At 45.8% G+C, this 13,696-nt stretch overlaps 11 non-coding genes across 11 annotated transcripts; 9 read left to right on the forward strand and 2 right to left on the reverse strand.

Annotated features, from left to right (window-relative positions):
• Positions 1–513: 513 nt before the first annotated feature.
• LOC134996471 (U1 spliceosomal RNA) lies at positions 514–677 on the reverse strand. Its single transcript, XR_010199162.1, has one exon. It is a non-coding gene; the product is annotated as a U1 spliceosomal RNA (small nuclear RNA).
• A 144-nt stretch (positions 678–821) lies between these two features.
• On the forward strand, positions 822–937 carry LOC134995940 (U5 spliceosomal RNA). The gene has a single exon (XR_010198649.1). It is a non-coding gene; the product is annotated as a U5 spliceosomal RNA (small nuclear RNA).
• A 270-nt stretch (positions 938–1,207) lies between these two features.
• Positions 1,208–1,323, forward strand: LOC134996074 (U5 spliceosomal RNA). The gene has a single exon (XR_010198782.1). It is a non-coding gene; the product is annotated as a U5 spliceosomal RNA (small nuclear RNA).
• A 2,477-nt stretch (positions 1,324–3,800) lies between these two features.
• LOC134995973 (U5 spliceosomal RNA) lies at positions 3,801–3,916 on the forward strand. Its single transcript, XR_010198683.1, has one exon. It is a non-coding gene; the product is annotated as a U5 spliceosomal RNA (small nuclear RNA).
• A 275-nt stretch (positions 3,917–4,191) lies between these two features.
• Positions 4,192–4,307, forward strand: LOC134996038 (U5 spliceosomal RNA). Its single transcript, XR_010198746.1, has one exon. It is a non-coding gene; the product is annotated as a U5 spliceosomal RNA (small nuclear RNA).
• A 275-nt stretch (positions 4,308–4,582) lies between these two features.
• LOC134996105 (U5 spliceosomal RNA) lies at positions 4,583–4,695 on the forward strand. Its single transcript, XR_010198813.1, has one exon. It is a non-coding gene; the product is annotated as a U5 spliceosomal RNA (small nuclear RNA).
• Positions 4,696–8,532: 3,837 nt separating this feature from the next.
• On the reverse strand, positions 8,533–8,696 carry LOC134996482 (U1 spliceosomal RNA). Its single transcript, XR_010199173.1, has one exon. It is a non-coding gene; the product is annotated as a U1 spliceosomal RNA (small nuclear RNA).
• Positions 8,697–8,840: 144 nt separating this feature from the next.
• LOC134995941 (U5 spliceosomal RNA) lies at positions 8,841–8,956 on the forward strand. Its single transcript, XR_010198650.1, has one exon. It is a non-coding gene; the product is annotated as a U5 spliceosomal RNA (small nuclear RNA).
• Positions 8,957–9,226: 270 nt separating this feature from the next.
• On the forward strand, positions 9,227–9,343 carry LOC134996092 (U5 spliceosomal RNA). Its single transcript, XR_010198800.1, has one exon. It is a non-coding gene; the product is annotated as a U5 spliceosomal RNA (small nuclear RNA).
• A 286-nt stretch (positions 9,344–9,629) lies between these two features.
• On the forward strand, positions 9,630–9,746 carry LOC134996093 (U5 spliceosomal RNA). Its single transcript, XR_010198801.1, has one exon. It is a non-coding gene; the product is annotated as a U5 spliceosomal RNA (small nuclear RNA).
• Positions 9,747–10,032: 286 nt separating this feature from the next.
• LOC134995952 (U5 spliceosomal RNA) lies at positions 10,033–10,148 on the forward strand. The gene has a single exon (XR_010198661.1). It is a non-coding gene; the product is annotated as a U5 spliceosomal RNA (small nuclear RNA).
• The last annotated feature ends 3,548 nt before the right edge of the window (positions 10,149–13,696 follow it).

The raw sequence follows: 13,696 nt of genomic DNA on the forward strand, positions 1-13,696 counted from the left end.
TTTGGTTTTCTGTATACTACAGTAACATAGTAATATAGTAACATATAGTAACATAGTTTTTGAGGTTGAATAGAGGCAAATTGCCCATCGTGTTCAACCTGTTTTAAGTTGTGATGATTCTACATACTTGCTGAATAATGTTTTATGACTAGTTAGCTACTATAACTCATGTTACCCCCGGATTAACCATGTTGATATTTTAAGTATTATAACCTTGGATAGCTTTTTCATTCAGAAATGTATCCATTCCTTTTTTAAATCCAATTACAGAGTCCACCATTACCACCTTCCCTGGCAGGGAATTCCACATCCTGATTGCCCTAACAGTGAAGATCATAGTATCTCACCTGGCAGGTAAGTAGGAGTTGGGCTAGAGCTGTGGAGGATTGCTGCTCGGGCACCCCCTGTCAAGTGAAGGAGATCCAACTGAGGCAGCACAAGGGAACTCTCGAAAGAAGAACAAGGCTAGAGGAAGATCTGAGACAAAGAAATCTGACTTTTACCAGAGCTGACCAGAGGAAAGCACAAACACAGTCCCCCACTACCACAAATAATGCAGTCGAGTTTCCCACATTTGGGGAAATCACAGGGGTCAGCATACCCAGAATGCAATGAATGAACCTCACCCTGGGAGAACAATCTTCATGACCATGGTATCTCCTATGCAAAATAAGTATGATTTGGGATAGGGCTGGGGAGGGCCGCTGCTCAGGCACATCTCTGTCAAGTAAAGGAGATTCAACTGAGGCAGCACAAGGGAACTCTCATCTGGGGACAACAACTGCAGGGAGAACACATATTTTCAGATGAAAATCTTGGTCATGCTCTGGTTTCTCTTCAGAACGAACAAATCTTTCGCCTTTTACTAAAGATTTCCGTGGAGAGGAGCAAAACTGAGTTTTACCTCAATTTTTGCATGCCCCATCTTTTTGGGGTTTCTTTTATCGGTTTAAAGATAGAATGAGTGTGCTTTAATGAAAGCTCATTTGCATAGAAATGACAGTAAATGTTTGTTTCTTTTCAAACAGAACTTTCTTGACCATGCTACTTGCTTGAAAGATCTGGGAGCACATGGAATACAGTACAAACCATGCTTATAGCAAGGAGAAGCCAGGTGAGAAATCTGCTTTCTTTCAAATTGGGCGCTCACTTTGATCTGAATGAGGACTGCTGGCATGGCACTCAGGCGACAGGTGGAATCTTGGTCATGCTCTGGTTTCTCTTCAGAACTAACAAATATTTCGCCTTTTATTAAAGATTTCCGTGGAGAGGAGCAAAACTGAGTTTTATCTCAATTTTTGCATGCCCCATATTATTGGGGTTTCTTTTATCAGTTTAAAGACAGAACGAGTGTGCTTTCTTGTTAGCTTTAATGTAAGTTTATTTGTATAACAATGACAGTAAATGTCTGTTTCTTTTCAAGCAGAACTTTCTTGACCATACTAATTGCTTGAAAGATCTGGGAGCACATGGAAAAGAGTACAAACCATGCTTATAGCAAGGGGAAGCCTGGTGAGAAATCTGCTTTCTTTCTTTCAAATTGGGTGCTCACTTTGAGCTGAATGAGGACTGCTGGCATCAGGGCCGGCTCTAGGCATGTTCGAATAGAGCGGCCGCGCAGGGCGCCACCCTTAATGGGCGCCTCGCGCTGGCGCCGCCATATTCGATGCTGGAGCCGGCCCTGTGTGTGTGCTGCTGCAGCATTTGGCGGTCGCGCTGTGTATGCGCGCTGCGCGGCGCCGGTATCTAACGTCAGACGCCGGCGCCGCGCATAGCCCGCCTGCACAAGTGGCCGCCCACCCGCCCGCCAGCCCGGACCCAGGCTCAGGCTCACTCGCCCGGCCTCCCGCCCGCCCGCCAGCGCTCCCACACAGGCGGACAGCAGTACTCCTCCCCAGCGCCGCAGGTATTTTTTTTTTGGGGGGGGGGGAGATCCGCACTGTGGGGGCATTTCTGGCACACAGGGGGCATTTTTGGTTATGTGGGGGCATTTCTGGCACTGTGGGGGCATTTCTGGCTCTGTGGGGGGCATTTCTGGCACTGTGGGGGCATTTCTGGCACTGTGGGGGCATTGCATATCTGGCTCTGTGGGGGCATATTTGGCACTGTGGGGACATATCTGGCCCTGTGGGGGCATATCAGGCACTGTGGGGACATTTCTGGCACTGTGGGGGCATTTCTGGCACTGTGTGGGCATTTCTGGCACTGTGGGGGCATTTCTGGCACTGTGGGGGCATTTATCTGGCTCTGTGGGGGCATTTATCTGGCTCTGTGGGGGCATTTATCTGGCTCTGTGGGGGCATTTATCTGGCACTGTGGGGGCATTTCTGGCACTGTGGGGGCATTTCTGGCACTGTGGGGACATATCAGGCACTGTGGGGGCATATCTGGCACTGTGGGGGCATATCTGGCACTGTGGGGGCATATCTGGCACTGTGGGGGCATTTCTGGCACTGTGGGGGCATTTCTGGCACTGTGGGGGCATTTATCTGGCTCTGTGGGGGCATTTATCTGGCACTGTGGGGGCATTTATCTGGCACTGGGGGCATTTATCTGGCACTGTGGGGGCATTTCTGGCACCGTGGGGGCATATCTGGCACTGTGGGGGCATATCTGGCACTGTGGGGACATATCTGGCACTGTGGGGGCATTTATCTGGCTCTGTGGGGGCATTTATGTATCAGGCACCGTGGGGGCATTTATGTATCAGGCACCGTGGGGGCATTTATGTATCATGCACCGTGGGGGCATTTATGTATCATGCACCGTGGGGGCATTTATGTATCAGGCACCGTGGGGACATTTATGTATCTGGCACCGTGGGGGCATTTATGTATCTGGCACCGTGGGGGCATTTATGTATCTGGCACCGTGGGGGCATTTATGTATCAGGCACCGTGGGGGCATTTATGTATCTGGCACCGTGGGGGCATTTATGTATCTGGCACCGTGGGGGCATTTATGTATCTGGCACCGTGGGGGCATTTCTTGCACTGTGGGGGCATTTCTTGCACTGTGGGGACATTTCTTGCACTGTGGGGGCATATCTTGCACTGTGAGGGCATTAATGTATGTGGCACTGTGGGGGCATATCTGCGCTGTGGGGGCATTTATCCATCTGGAACTGTGTGGCCATTTATGTAGCTGGCACTGCTGGGGGGCATGTCACGTGTAGCTGGCACTGCTGGGGGGCATGTCATGTGTAGCTGGCACTGCTGGGGGGCATATCATGTAGTGTTCCCGCTAGGCGTCTGTGGCTGGGCAGTGTGTCTCAGTGCTCTACCTGGCGCAATGTGTCTAACGTGCTCTTATAGGAGGTTCTACCTGGTGCAATGTGTATTAGCTGCACTACTGTGTGGTGTAATGTGAATTGCCACTATAATGTGGCTACGCACCTTCCCCACGAAGTAACTCCCCTAAATTTTTGCTGCGCGCCTTCGGCGCGCACTGTCCATGCTTTAGCGTGTGGAAATGGGAACAACAAGCATTACAGTATGTACATCATTTTGCCCACCTAACTTAAAAATGTGCCCTCCCTGTGATCAGCAACCTGCCCTAAAAAGTGAACACTAGCACGTGTAGCTGGCACTGCTGGAGGGCATGTCATGTGTAGCTGGCACTGCTGGGGGACGAGACCACGCCCACTTTTTCAAGAGGCCACGCCCACTTTTCCAAGGGCGCGCGCGCCTTCGGCGCGCGCATGGGGGGGGGCACTTTTACATTTTCTCGCTCAGGGTGCTAGTAGGCCTGGAGCCGGCCCTGGCTGGCATGGCACTCAGGCGACAGGTGGAATCTTGGTCATGCTCTGGTTTCTCTTCAGAACGAACAAATCTTTCGCCTTTTACTAAAGATTTCCGTGGAGAGGAGCAAAACTGAGTTTTATCTCAAATTTTGCATGCCCCATCTTATTGGGGTTTTATTTTATCGGTTTAAAGATAGAACGAGTGTGCTTTAATGTAAGCTCATTTGCATAGAAATGACAGTAAATGTTTGTTTCTTTTCAAACAGAACTTTCTTGACTATACTAATTGCTTGAAAGATCTGGGAACACATGGAAAAAAATACAAACCATGTTTATAGCTAGGGGAAGCCTGGTGAGAAATCTGCTTTCTTTCTTTCAAATTGGGTGCTCACTTTGAGCTGAATAAGAACTGCTGGCATGGCACTCAGGCGACAGGTGGAATCTTGGTCATGCTCTGGTTTCTCTTCAGAACGAACAAATCTTTCGCCTTTTACTAAAGATTTCAGTGGAGAGGAGCAAAACTGAGTTTTATCTCATTTTTTCCTTGCCCCATCTTATTGGGGTTTTATTTTATCTGTTTAAAGATAGAACGAGTGTGCTTTAATGTAAGCTCATTTGCATAGAAATTACAGTAAATGTTTGTTTCTTTTCAAACAGAACTTTCTTGACCACACTAATTGCTTGAAAGATCTGGGAGCACATGGAAAAGAGTACAAACCATGTTTATAGCAGGGGTAAGCCTGGTGAGAAATCTGCTTTCTTTCATTCAAATTGGGTGCTCACTTTCAGCTGAATGAGAACTGCTGGCATGGCACTCAGGCGACAGGTGGAATCTTGGTCATGCTCTGGTTTCTCTTCAGAACTAACAAATATTTCGCCTTTTATTAAAGATTTCCGTGGAGAGGAGCAAAACTGAGTTTTATCTCAATTTTTGCATGCCCCATATCATACCTCCCAACTGTCCCGATTTTCGCGGGACAGTCCCGTTTTTTGGGGACTGTCCCGCTGTCCCACCTGCGGGCCGCAGTGTCCCGCGGTGGGGAGGACAGTTGGGAGGCTCTGTCTGTCGCTGCCCTGCTTAGCAGAGCAGCGGTGAATAGACGCTGTGCGCATGCGCACAGCGTCTATTCACTGAAGTCAGAGGGAGAGGTGGCATGCCAGCGGCTCACAGAGCGCTGGGCATGCCCCCTCAGTGCCGAAAACGGGGGCGTGACTCGCGATCGCGGGTCCTCCCGCGAAGTCACACCCCCTTTTACTTAGGCCACGCTGCAATTGTTCATGCCGTTGGCTTGTGTCCTGTTGAATGCCACGTTCTGCGGCATGCTTAAGGTGTGAGCTGGTAAGATGCTCACCTTAGTTTAACAATAAATCCTTTCCTCGAAATGTCCGTCTCCCTGGGCACAGTTCCTATAACTGGAGTCTGGAGGAGGGGCATAGAGGGAGGAGCCAGTTCACACCCTTTGATAGTCTTAAAGTGCCCATGTCTCTTGCGGATCCCGTCTATACCCCATGGTTCTTAATGTGACCCCAGCATCCTCTACGGACTAAGAGAAAAGGATGCCCTTGCGCACTATCCTGACTTCTCCTCCCGTCTGCTTACTTTGTGCCTTCCAACGCACAATGCGAACTACAGGTGGTGCTGCAGGGCCCACACCCTTTTACTTGCCTTACAGAACAGCTCTGGAGCTGTTACAGTGCCCAGCTGCTGCAAGAAATCAGCTTGAATGCTTCAGGGGATGGGGCATGGCCAACATGAGCCCCACACCAAAGGAGGGTGGGGGTGTTTAATGAGAACTAGGGGTCATCCAAGCACTGCAAAAGGCCGCCATGCCCTGCACGCCCCTTTTCTCTTTTCATATGCAGATGAGGGTTCCAGCCAACTTTGGCCCACTGCTTGGATAACATCACTGTATGCAAATCCGTCTGCTGCAGACCTTCCCCCAGGAATGCTTGTACTAGATGTTGCATATGGTTTGATATTTGATGGTGCTTCAGTATTAGGCAGCCTTCCGCCCTCCCATGTTCATCTGAAAAGATGTGGTCTCCCTGCAGTTGTCCCCAGACGAGAGTTCCCTTGTGCTTCCTCAGTTGAATCTCCTTAACTTGACGGGGGAGGGGCTGCCAGAGCAGACACCCTCCCCAGCCCTATCCCAACTCATACTTATTTTGCATATGAGATTTCTTGATCATGAAGATTGTTCTCACAGGGTGAGGTTCATCCATTATATTTTAAAATAGGAAGGTACAAATTACATATTTGAATTGCATTTATGTGCTGGATTCAAATGTCCCCCCCCCCCTTCCATTCTCAATTGTGCCCGTCAGCAGCTATTCTAAGGTTGCTGCCAATGGGTGTGACACATTAATTTCTTCTGTGGGGTACACTGGACTCCACAAGGATTCACATTGGGGTGTAGAGTAGGATCTTGATCTGAGGCACCAACCGGCTCAAAGCTTTTGACTGTTCCCAAGATGCTCAGTGCATTCTCCTCTATAACCCCGCTTCCATGAACAGGGAGCTCAGTTTGTAGTTGGTGCCTTCAGTAGCAGGCCACTTAACAGGGGCCTGCCTCAGGCAGCCTATTCTTAGCTATAAATTTTGACAAGAAAAGAAGAACTTGTTTTATGAGAATCTACAAGGGCTGCAGCAGGCTAGGTCTAATAGACATCTTTACTGCAGCTTCATCACTCCCAGCGACGCTGTATACTCCCGTGCCCTGGTTGCTGGGTCACTGCAGCGGAGGCTCCGGTTTCATCCTAAGGTCAGTCACACACACACCACCCTTCCGGATCACGAGGCCGCTGTTGAAGGGGAGCGTGGCCGTAGGGGGTGGACCGTGTGCGCACTGGCGTGGACACTGATTACTGGGCAGCCGCTCCACTAGCCACCAGGTACAGTTAAGGAGCACAGGTCTGGGGGTTTTTCTCCTATATTAACCCAATTTTGTACTGCCCGCAGCGCATTGTGATAGGTAATAGGGCCTGATTCAGGTTGGATTGCAATCACAATAAGCGATCCAACTGCAAAAATTGCTAAGAGCATACGCATGTGCCTGCATTTTCTGCGGCACCCCGCAGAGAATGCGATCGCCTCTGCCTGTCAATCGGGGCGGGGGGGGGGGGGATAGGTGGGTCAGCAACACTCCATTTCCAAGTGAGGGATGGAGCGGTGCGGGTGCAAGGCTTCAAAATGGGGTCTGCAATGGAGGAGACACAGGGGGCGTGGTCACAGCGGCTGTATGACATCACATTCAGCCGCTGTGATCACAAAAATGGTGGCGGCTTCCTGCGCGCACATACAGTCTGCACCAGCAGGAGGCTACACCATTTTTTATGATCACGCTGAACTGCAGTGCGACTGCAATTACAGCATGGTCAAGAAGGGAGGCGTCATGCTGGGTGGCCATGCCTTTTCACTGTGCAGGAGCCAGCACCGCTCACACACTAGTCCCCGGGTGCAGTCCCCAACCCCCGGGACACCCGGAGCAACAAAATGTAGATTCAGGCCACCAGGCCACGTCCCTACCTATGAAACCATGCCTCCTTTTTACCATTGCGCTGCTTATCTGCGCGCACTGCATTACAATCTCCCTCGCCACCTCTCTGGGTGTCACCAGTAATAGTGACACCTCTGCCATGCTTGTAGCAGCTGGTCCTAAGATCTACGCCTCAAGCCCTGAGTGTTTGCCCTTGTGACTTGTTGATCATCATAGCGAAGCAGATGCTTACAGAAAACTGCAGGGGCTTAGATTGAAAATAAAAAAATTGATGGGTATAAGGTAGAGAGGAGCGGGTTCGGTTCTCCGAGAACCGAATTCCCCACGAACTCCACGTGGTTTACACTGGTCCGAGGCAGGCTCGGTTGTTCCCGCCTGACTCGGAAAACCTGAACAAGGGAAAATGTCATCATCCCGCTGTCGGATTCTCGCGAGATTCGGATTCCATATAAAGAGCTGCGCGTTGCCGCCATTTTTACTCGTGCATTGAAGAGAGAGCGGAATGGACGTGGCTATGTTCTCTCAGTGGAAATCTCAATAGCAGTGCTCAGTATCAGTGGTTACTTATTGCTGCTCAGTAATACTAGTAGTGTGTCTCTCCTGCTCAGTGTCAGTTCTCAGTAGTATCCTCATCAGTGCTCAGATCACTGCTCATTGTCTTGTGCTGCATTGTGGTGCTCAGCATACTACAGTACATTACTAATAGTCCAGTGCTGCATCTTGCTGCTCAGTGTCAGTTCTAGTATCCTCATCAGTGCTCACTATCACTGTTCATTGCATTTTGGTTTTCTGTATACTACAGTAACATAGTAATATAGTAACATATAGTAACATAGTTTTTGAGGTTGAATAGAGGCAAATTGCCCATCGTGTTCAACCTGTTTTAAGTTGTGATGATTCTACATACTTGCTGAATAATGTTTTATGACTAGTTAGCTACTATAACTCATGTTACCCCCGGATTAACCATGTTGATATTTTAAGTATTATAACCTTGGATAGCTTTTTCATTCAGAAATGTATCCATTCCTTTTTTAAATCCAATTACAGAGTCCGCCATTACCACCTTCCCTGGCAGGGAATTCCACATCCTGATTGCCCTAACAGTGAAGATCATAGTATCTCACCTGGCAGGTAAGTAGGAGTTGGGCTAGAGCTGTGGAGGATTGCTGCTCGGGCACCCCCTGTCAAGTGAAGGAGATCCAACTGAGGCAGCACAAGGGAACTCTCGAAAGAAGAACAAGGCTAGAGGAAGATCTGAGACAAAGAAATCTGACTTTTACCAGAGCTGACCAGAGGAAAGCACAAACACAGTCCCCCACTACCACAAATAATGCAGTCGAGTTTCCCACATTTGGGGAAATCACAGGGGTCAGCATACCCAGAATGCAATGAATGAACCTCACCCTGGGAGAACAATCTTCATGACCATGGTATCTCCTATGCAAAATAAGTATGATTTGGGATAGGGCTGGGGAGGGCCGCTGCTCAGGCACATCTCTGTCAAGTAAAGGAGATTCAACTGAGGCAGCACAAGGGAACTCTCATCTGGGGACAACAACTGCAGGGAGAACACATATTTTCAGATGAAAATCTTGGTCATGCTCTGGTTTCTCTTCAGAACGAACAAATCTTTCGCCTTTTACTAAAGATTTCCGTGGAGAGGAGCAAAACTGAGTTTTACCTCAATTTTTGCATGCCCCATCTTTTTGGGGTTTCTTTTATCGGTTTAAAGATAGAATGAGTGTGCTTTAATGAAAGCTCATTTGCATAGAAATTACAGTAAATGTTTGTTTCTTTTCAAACAGAACTTTCTTGACCATGCTACTTGCTTGAAAGATCTGGGAGCACATGGAATACAGTACAAACCATGCTTATAGCAAGGAGAAGCCAGGTGAGAAATCTGCTTTCTTTCAAATTGGGCGCTCACTTTGATCTGAATGAGGACTGCTGGCATGGCACTCAGGCGACAGGTGGAATCTTGGTCATGCTCTGGTTTCTCTTCAGAATGAACAAATCTTTCGCCTTTTATTAAAGATTATCCGTGGAGAGGAGCAAAACTGAGTTTTATCTCAATTTTTGCATGCCCCATATTATTGGGGTTTCTTTTATCAGTTTAAAGACAGAACGAGTGAGCTTTCTTGTTGGCTTTAATGTAAGTTTATTTGTATAACAATGACAGTAAATGTCTGTTTCTTTTCAAGCAGAACTTTCTTGACCATACTAATTGCTTGAAAGATCTGGGAGCACATGGAAAAGAGTACAAACCATGCTTATAGCAAGGGGAAGCCTGGTGAGAAATCTGCTTTCTTTCTTTCATATTGGGTGCTCACTTTGAGCTGAATGAGGACTGCTGGCATGGCACTCAGGCGACAGGTGGAATCTTGGTCATGCTCTGGTTTCTCTTCAGAATGAACAAATCTTTCGCCTTTTATTAAAGATTATCCGTGGAGAGGAGCAAAACTGAGTTTTATCTCAATTTTTGCATGCCCCATATTATTGGGGTTTCTTTTATCAGTTTAAAGACAGAACGAGTGAGCTTTCTTGTTGGCTTTAATGTAAGTTTATTTGTATAACAATGACAGTAAATGTCTGTTTCTTTTCAAGCAGAACTTTCTTGACCATACTAATTGCTTGAAAGATCTGGGAGCACATGGAAAAGAGTACAAACCATGCTTATAGCAAGGGGAAGCCTGGTGAGAAATCTGCTTTCTTTCTTTCATATTGGGTGCTCACTTTGAGCTGAATGAGGACTGCTGGCATGGCACTCAGGCGACAGGTGGAATCTTGGTCATGCTCTGGTTTCTCTTCAGAACGAACAAATCTTTCGCCTTTTACTAAAGATTTCCGTGGAGAGGAGCAAAACTGAGTTTTATCTAAATTTTTGCATGCCCCATATTATTGGGGTTTCTTTTATCTGTTTAAAGACAGAACGAGTGTGCTTTCTTGTTAGCTTTAATGTAAGTTGCCATAGATGCAGTGAAACACGCGTGTAGGGCACGGCGTGTCCTCGTGTATTTGACTCATGTGAAATGTTATAAAACAAAAATATATGATTATGATGTTAGCTGTTAGTCTCCACTAATAGGGAATAGAAGCTGAGCTATAAGAAAGGAATACACTAGATATGATGTCACTTAGCAATTACAATGTCTAAAGTGCATACAGATAGCTACTAATAACTCTTGATAAGAAAGTATATCAGTGTGGGTATATTTATATGATGGGATATTGGGACTAGTGAATATATATCACTCCTGCTGTCCAGATTGGCAATAACCAGACAATTATGATAAGAGTAGAGATGTCACATGGGCTGCTATAGATATTAATTTAATGCTGTATGTGTCATTTGTTACAAATGGATACATTTTCTATGAGTCAGCCTAGCAGCTGCATGTTCTAACAGAACACTATCCTCACACAGAATCTGCTAACCTTGAGATAACTAAATGACAGTGTGTAACAGTCTCTTTACTATAAGACTGTTACAAAGTAATATATATATTTGAAGTCAGTCTAGCAGCTGTGTGTTCCAGCAGTTTATAAGACAAAGAAAATCTCCTATTGTGGAATCTAGACACATGGGACTGCTGGCCTGTGTCATACTATTTCTATGTAATACCAGTAACATGTATATAACTGTTACATAATTGTTACAAATGGATAAATCTTTGAGTCAGCCTAGCAGCTGCATGTCCTAACAGGACACCATAAATCCTTTACAGTGTAACAAATTGATTGGTAACACTTAAAGGCTGGAGAGCAGTTATATGCCTTACTAGCATACTCAATATACCACATTATTACACCAGTTACCACGATTATTGACAGCGCATTTGATATATTATATTACCCTCACACTGAGTCTGTTTACCTTTAGATAACTAAGTGACCGAATATGTAACAGTTTCTCTATCATAAGACTGTTACAAAGTGAGATAGATATATTTGGAAGTCAGTCAAACAGCTGTGTGTTTCAGCGGTTTATAAGAAAATTCCTCATTGTGGAATCTGGACCACTAAGGGTTATTATATATATAGCACATGGAATTGCCACATCTCCCTATATGATAATTTCATTACACTGTAACATAATAAGAATTAACTCTTTAACAGTGTAAATAGAGAGTAATGAATCTCTGACACATGGAATATATTATTTCTTAGATGAATTGGATAAACCATTATGACAGACACTTTGCTTCCTAATAAGAATTGAGGTGGCTATACCTCTAAGGAAAGCATTATTGCCTACGCCTAGATCAGATTAAATAAGATCTGGCTGAATATATGAAGGAAGGTTGCTATTTATATGAGAATTGGAATTGCTATATTCCTTAAGGCAACCCCACCGATTGATATATGTTGTCAATTAAGTATATCTGAACGGCTATATCTGGACCAGATTTAATAAGATCTGGCTGATTATATGAAGGAGGGCTGCTATTTATATTGGAATTGCCATATTCCTTAAGGCAACCGCACCTGTTGGTATATCTCGCCAATTAACTATATCTAAACAGCTAAATTAAAGCTATTCATCATTTTTTTAGTTTGGATATTAATAAATATGATCTTTCCATGATGCATAGAGATTTCCCTATCAAGTGATTCCTTATCCGATATAGAAAGCTATCCCCCTATGGTATTGAATTTAGGAATATAGTCTTAGGGGACACAGAGAAATAAGTGATCCCCATCTACCTAAGCACCCCACAAATTGGAGGTTAGCTTACCGGTTATACTCAATCACCCCCACAAATTCGCCAATGGGGATGGCTTCCCGGGAGGTAACCCCTATTGAGTGAAGGGAGTATATAGGATACGACCCAGTGGTACCTGACGACATAGATACTAACAGCTATTTAATAACATTACGCTAGAAAGTGATTATTAGCAACATATATATCTATATAAACAACCCCGCCAGGGTTGTGCCTTCAAAAATAATCACACACGGACACGCTTTTTAAACCTTTTTTTCACATCTCTTTATTCTTCTTATGCACATGTATGTTAGTTCTGTGATTTTAACCTTTATGTTTCACTGCAGTTTGGGATAATAATATTAATATTTATCCAATTTTAATACATACTTAATAAAGGTTATATTTTATGATTCATTCATTCTGTCCAGTGCGTCAACAGTGCAGATTTCTTCTTGTTTTTTCTCCCAAATTCTATAACAATGACAGTAAATGTTGTTACTTTTCAAACAGAACTTTCTTGACCATGCTACTTGCTTGAAAGATCTGGGAGCACATGGAAAACAGTACAAACCATGCAGTATCACAAGAGCCTTTATTTGATCTTTCATGAAGATAGAGCAGAATTGAGGACACGTCAACAATTTCTGCCGAAGGTGGTTCATCTTTCCACATGGTGCCTTTGGCCACTGACACCTTCGTTGAGTCAAAGTCTCTGGCTGTGGTCAGAACTTTGAAAATTTATGTCACCAGAACGGTTCAGATTAGGAAAACAGAGGCTCTGTTTGTCCTGTATGCTCCCAACAGGATTGGGTGTCCTGCTTCCATGTAGACCATTATGCGCTGGATCTGTGGTAAGATTCAGCATGCTCATTCCACGGCAGGATTGCCGTTACTGAAATAGGTGAAGACCCATTCTACTAGAAAGGTGGGTTCATCCTGGGCAGCTGGTCGGGGAGTCTCGGCATTGCAATTTTGCCGAGCAGCTATTTAGTAAACACTTTTGCTAAGTTTTACAAGTTTGATACCTTGGCTGATGATAACCTCAAGTTGGGTCATTCGGTGCTGCAGAGTCGTACGCACTCTCCCACCCGTTCAAGAGCTTTGGTATAACCCCATGGTTCTTAATGTGACCCCAGCATCCTCTAGGTCGTATGAGAAAATAGGATTTTAATACCTACCGGTAAATCCTTTTCTCTTAGTCCGTAGAGGATGCTGGGCACCCGTCCCAGTCCATACTGTGTCTGCAGTTATTACTTGTGGTTATACACATGTTGTGTTATGGTTCTGGTCAGCTTTTTGCTGCAATTGTTCATGCCGTTGGCTTGTGTTCTGTTGAATGCCACGTTCTGCGGCATGCTTAAGGTGTGAGCTGGTAAGATGCTCACCTTAGTTTAACAATAAATCCTTTCCTCGAAATGTCCGTCTCCCTGGGCTCAGTTCCTATAACTGGAGTCTGGAGGAGGGGCATAGAGGGAGGAGCCAGTTCACACCCTTTGAAAGTCTTAAAGTGCCCATGTCTCTTGCGGATCCCGTCTATACCCCATGGTTCTTAATGTGACCCCAGCATCCTCTACGGACTAAGAGAAAAGGATGCCCTTGCGCACTATCCTGACTTCTCCTCCCGTCTGCTTACTTTGTGCCTTCCAACGCACAATGCGAACTACAGGTGGTGCTGCAGGGCCCACACCCTTTTACTTGCCTTACAGAACAGCTCTGGAGCTGTTACAGTGCCCAGCTGCTGCAAG

The sequence above is a fragment of the Pseudophryne corroboree genome, unplaced genomic scaffold, assembly GCF_028390025.1.
Source record: "Pseudophryne corroboree isolate aPseCor3 unplaced genomic scaffold, aPseCor3.hap2 scaffold_142, whole genome shotgun sequence".
Taxonomy (NCBI): Eukaryota; Metazoa; Chordata; class Amphibia; order Anura; family Myobatrachidae; genus Pseudophryne; species Pseudophryne corroboree.